The sequence below is a fragment of the Chenopodium quinoa genome, unplaced genomic scaffold (assembly GCF_001683475.1).
Source record: "Chenopodium quinoa cultivar QQ74 unplaced genomic scaffold, ASM168347v1, whole genome shotgun sequence".
NCBI classification, from domain to species: Eukaryota; Viridiplantae; Streptophyta; class Magnoliopsida; order Caryophyllales; family Amaranthaceae; genus Chenopodium; species Chenopodium quinoa.
Genome location: NW_018744394.1, coordinates 1,282,806 through 1,288,845, shown reverse-complemented (window position 1 = coordinate 1,288,845; position 6,040 = coordinate 1,282,806). Strand labels below are relative to the sequence as shown.

Sequence of the window (6,040 nt, the reverse complement as noted above, 5' to 3'; positions counted from 1 at the left end):
GCGGGTATAATTCTTATCTCCATCCCCTCCCCACCACCACTTGCCAAGCCGAGATCTATCTCCGTTCCACTGGGGCGGGTCAAGTCCCCACTAACATCCCTAATTTTGAATTTGGATTTAAGATTTAACTTCAATTCGGGTCGAATATAATGGAGTGTACGACCGGGGAATATAATAGCCTCAAGTGGACCGTGAGCCGGGAAATAATACGACCGTTGCTCTCACCAAAGCCCTCCATCTCCTTTAATAAACATTCAAATTTCAAAACTTTAGAAAGTCACATTGTCTGAATGAAAGCCTGCCATATTTCTCGGCTTCAAATTAAACCCACGCTCCCCAATTTCATTGATATCAGAGCTTCATTATTCATTCAACTTTCCAATCGATTATATATAATCTCATTTTGAAAACCCTTCATTAATTTCCCCCGAAAAATTAAAAATCCAAGTATTTTAGCGTGAACAATGAAAGAAGAAATCAAAAAACCCAGAAAACTGAAGTTTTCTAATGAAAATCAGCCACCAAAGAATGTAAAATCAGGTAAAAATTCATCTTCCAAATTCAAATCGGCTTCTTCATGGGATTCTCATATTGTAAAGGGTTTAGGAGGAGAGAGAAAAAGTAAGCTTCAGGCAACAACAATGGCAGCAGCAGCTAAAGTATCTGGGTCATCTGAATTAAAAAACAACAATTTAGGTGGGAATCTACCCGTTTCGAGTAAGGTAAAGAATTTAATCAGTGATTTATCTTGCTCTGTTGCAGCAACTCAAGTTCATCCTCATGCTTTACAGAACAGCAATAATAGTAGTAAACTTACGGTATCGTCGTCGCAAGATTTGTTTATTGAGATTGAGAATTTGAGGACCCTTTTGAAAGAATCAAAGCAAAGGGAGTTTCAATTGCAATCGGAGTTGTCAGAATGTAGGAATAAGCAGAAGGTTTTGGAATTAGAAAAGGAAGTTGAAGGTAAGAAGAATGAGGTTGAGAGCCTCACTAGGAAAATTAAACTGTTAGAATCTGATTTTGAGAATGGAATTGATGGGAGAGAAGATTGTGGGAATGAGGGTTTCATTGAAAAATCGAAAAAGCCGAAAAATGTTGAAATGGAAGTGGTTCAACTCCGGCGCCTTAACAAGGAGTTGCAGCTTCAGAAGAGAAATCTTTCCAGTAGAGTAGCTTCTCTGGAATCTCAGCTGTCAAATTGTGCAAAAAATTCTGAGGTAAATTTTTTTATTTTCTCAAGTATTTTAAATTTCTATGGTTGATCTTGATAAATGTTGTTTTAATTATGTTGTTTGTATACAATCTGGAAGTGGCTGCTTTCTGTTTTGATACTCCATTCATGTAATTGTACGAGTGCTGGACTCGTCCATAAGCAAGTGTCTTGCACTCGTGCTTGTGTTAGAGTGTTGAGTATCTGACATGGACAGTTGAGGTTAAAAGGAGATTCATGTGTAATATATAACTCCATTCTTGCATGGTCTCAACCTTTTCTATAGTATAATCGAGCAACGAATCCAGACTTATAAGATAAGCTTATGGTTAATACACAATAGTTAGGGTATAATATACCCAGAATGTAGAAAGGCGATGTTTCTGATTATACTAATTATGAATTTTATGATAGTTGATGATAGAGCCGAACATGGTTAATCGCTTGGTCAAAATTGATAAGTTGATGCTGAAGCAAGTGTTTGCTGTGCAAGTGAGCAGCTAGAAGGTTTAGTATGTACGTAGGCAGTATAATTTACTAACTTAGTGTTATGTGCTAATTTCAAAACACAGAAGGTTTAGTAAGGCTTTATGCTCCATTCTGTTAAAATTATTTGGACAATTATGTACTGAACTTAAATGTTTGAATATGATTAGAGTGAAGTCATGGGGAAAGTAAAAGCAGAGGCATCATTTTAAAGCGTACAAATGAAGATTTGTCAAAACAAGTAGAGGGGTTGCAGATGAATAGATTGAATGAGGTTGAAGAGCTTGCTTACTTAAGGTGGGTTAATGCTCAATTACGCAATGAACTTCAAAACCCTTGTTTGTGTGGTGCTGCTGATGTGGAATCGACCACTCAGTCCGTAGAAAATACCCCACCAGCTAGATATCCTCTAGAGTGCAGCAGTGCTAGGAGATGGAGTGTTTTAAAGAAGCTTAATAGATGGCCTGTAACTAATGAAAATTTATCAAGTCAAGATTGTTTGATCGATTCAATGCTTGAAAAAAGGTGGGAGGGACACATTGAAGATAATAGTTCAGGAAGAAGACACTCCATAAGTGGATCAAAAGATGAGGACTTAATGGTGAATAGGAGAAGACAATCAGACGGGTTTATGTGCTTAAAAGAAGTGGAATGTAAGGGAGATTCAGATGATTCACTAGATTATCAAAAGTTAGAAACTATCAGTGTTTTTGGTCCAACAGAAGTTGAAACGAGGGCCTTAAGGATTCCAAACCCCCCTCCAAGACCTTCTTCTGCAAAGCCAAATGAAGCAAAAGAAGCCAGTGATGGTCAGAGTCTTGTGGCACCCCCACCACCGCCACCTCCTCCTCCTCCCCCACCTTCTCAACGGTTTTCAGCAGGAAGTAATGTCGGAGCTGTGCAACGTGCACCACAAGTTGTGGAGTTTTATCATTCATTGATGAAGAGAGACTCAAGAAGAGATTCGTCGGGAGGAGCAGTATCTGATTCTCCTAATTTATCAAGTGTTCGAAGCAACATGATAGGAGAAATTGAGAATCGATCCTCATATTTGCTTGCTGTAAGTTCTCAATATTTATATTTTCTTTCATATTTCATGATTTAACATTTAACTTGTTAAAAGAGCTATTGTTGGTCTGTTTTAGTAAGTGCTTTTATCATTATTGGCTTTAATGCTTATAATGGTATTGTTTGTATAGATTAAGGCAGATGTTGAGACTCAAGGGGATTTTGTTAATTCATTGATTCAAGAAGTTAATAGTGCGGTGTACCAAAATATAGACGACATTGTGGCATTCGTCAAGTGGCTGGATGATGAACTGTGCTTCCTTGTGAGTAAAGTGTTTATTGTACTTCATTTCTTAATGCCTTTTATAATTGCTGAAAGAATGTTTTATGTCTGATGATGACCTTACTGTTGTCAAACTTCATAAGTTTTGTAATTCTTTTGAAGTAAAAACAGAAAATTTATGAATCTGAATGTCTCTTGTGGTTTTATTATTTGTAAGGTGGATGGAAGGGCAGTCTTAAAGCACTTTGATTGGCCAGAAAAGAAGGCTGACACCTTGCGAGAAGCTGCATTTGGCTACAAAGATCTTAAGAAATTGGAGTTGGAAGTCACTTATTATCATGATGATTCTCGATTACCCTGTGACATAGCCTTCAGAAAAATGGTTTCATTGTCTGAGAAGTACGGACAGATTATTCTTCGGACATTGCATTTTCATGTCATAAAATTTTCTACTCTAGTTGATTTTATCTCAAGAATTTCTTGATATTTGATATCAGGATTGAACGTACTGTATACAATGTACTTCGAATAAGGGAGTCGTTGATCAGAAGTTGTAAAGAATTCCAAATTCCTACAGATTGGATGCTAGATAGTGGTATCATTAGCAAGGTGTGTTTGTGTTTATGCTTTTGCTGCAATATTGTCCTATACTTATTATAATCACTCTGGTTATAATTTTTGTCAGAAGTGCTTTCTCATATGATCATTAGGGAGGAACATGGGTGTAGTCGTGTAGAAATAGTTAAAATCTCCTTCCTATTTTCTAACAAAACATGGCATAATGAGCAAGTGAAAATTTCTCAATGACAACTTTGCACAACGATTGCCACCAAATCAATGCCTTCATTAGTTTTGCTGGTTCTCTAAAGAATATATAAAATGCCATCCTTAATTGCTTTTAATCTTAGCTCATTCATTTTTTAAGGTCAAGAGTCTTTCCTTGGTCATGGTTCTGGACTATCTTCTTGTGATACAGGCAAGAGGAGGCGTTTTGACATCTTTATTGGTACTCTGATCTTCGACTATGAGGAAGAGGGTGGGGCTTGAGAGTTCAGCAAATAAACAGTGAGGGACTAAGGACAAAGTTGTAAATATTGGTATTTTATGGCAATTCATAACTCATATCTTAAAACATTAATTCAGCTGATAATTATCTTTCTTGCTGTTGTCTTTATAGAGAGAACATAAAGTATTGGCTGGAATAACTCATAATCGGGACGGATAATGTTATTATAGAGCACTTCTGTTCAGAAATAAACCAAAAACATTTATATAATGTTCCGACTAGAATGTTCACAGCCTTGCTAAATTTTGCAACCAAATGGTGTACAATATAAAAATCCATGCCTCTTGTCCTACGTATGGAGACTGATATCTAGAGAGGTATAGATGGCTACTTTGAAGCTAGCTTCCCTGTTTTTTTCATTGGTTTATTCCTACGTTCAAGTCCTGTTACCCTTTCCCTAAATTCCCTGCTCCTCTCTCTTGTCACATACTGTTCATAACAAAAGGACCAGATGGTTCGCATTTTCAATTTAATAACGAAATCTGAATACTATAGCTGCTACTAATTAGTCATGTGTCTGCTATTTAGTATCAAGTCATACATTGTGCATGGATTCTTTTTAGGTCTGATAGTATGTAGTCCATTTGTAAGAAAAGGAATAGAGTTTAATTATATGTTTTTTTTGTAATATGGAGTTCCTTTGAAATAACTGTCTCAATTATTTGATACAGCTGGGTTCTGGGAAATGTTGCAGACAAGGATGTATTGAAAACATTTGTCATTACCTCTTATTATCTATTATTAGTCTAGATGTATACTTCAAAAGGGGCGTTTGCTTCAAATGCAAAGAAAATAGGAGAGTAACAAACTGCCACTAAAGTTTCACTGTTTAATATTAGACATTTTGATGAATTTGCTCTGGATTTGCTAGTTGTTGCTGCTTCCTGCTGTTTAGCCTTCTTATTCCCTTGTTGTTTGCCCGTTTTGGGTTTCTTCATCACACTATCTAAATAATTGTTTCTTTGCTATGCATTCAAACACCCCAGTTGCATAAATTAATATCATTTAGCAAACTCGCTTCTCTGCTAATAATTGAATACTTGTTCTTTTCTGTACTGAAATAATCTAATCACAATATTATGCTATTGGCCTATGCACATGACCTTAGCAGCACTGTTTCATCAGAATTAGCTAACATTAATTCAGCAGTAAGGGAAGTAATTAACATTACAACATCTGCAAACGAATTTAAATAATATTTCTCTAATAACTTTCCCTGGTGCAGTTGATATTTATTTATTCCAGGCCTAAAATGAAGTTGTTGCTCCAAACATTAGATGAAACATTTTTTGGAATTTAGTTCTGTAAGCAGGTTCTACTGTTGGTAAACTCAGCTTAACAATTTTATAAGTGGATACTAATTTGATAAAAAGGTACAATAGCTAATAAAATTGAGTTTACATGATAACTCAATGAATTTGAACTGTGTTCAACTAAGTTACTTGCCTCTATTTCAGTTGATGCCCAATAGAATCTCGACTATCAAATTTGTAGTCTGCTTCAGTGCTTCCCATATTTCTTAAGAAGACCTTATTTTTTATGCTTATATTTTGTTCATCGAATGTAATCATATTCCAAGGTAGGGCTGATTTTCATTTTACTTCATTATATTGTGCAGGTAAAGCTTGGGTCTGTAAAGTTAGCAAAGAAATACATGAATAGAGTGGCTACTGAACTCCAATCGCGATCATCACTTGAAAAAGATGTTGCTATGGACTACATGCTTCTTCAAGGAGTGCGGTTTGCTTTTAGAATTCACCAGGTTAGTCATAAAATAACACAAATAATTGGTCTTACGAGCTAATTAAAATTCCTCAGCAGAATATGATGTACTATTTGTTCTATCCATTCCATTCTGTTAGAAATATACTAGTATTTGCTTTGTAACTTTTTCTTTTTCCTGCGCCAATTACAGTTTGCTGGAGGATTTGATGTGGAAACCATGCAAGCATTTGAGCAACTCCGGAAACTTGCAAATGCATAG

The 6,040-nt window shown here is 35.9% G+C and overlaps 1 pseudogene; it reads left to right on the top strand.

Annotated features, from left to right (window-relative positions):
• The first annotated feature begins 244 nt into the window (after window positions 1–244).
• Window positions 245–6,040, top strand: LOC110696865 (annotated as a pseudogene).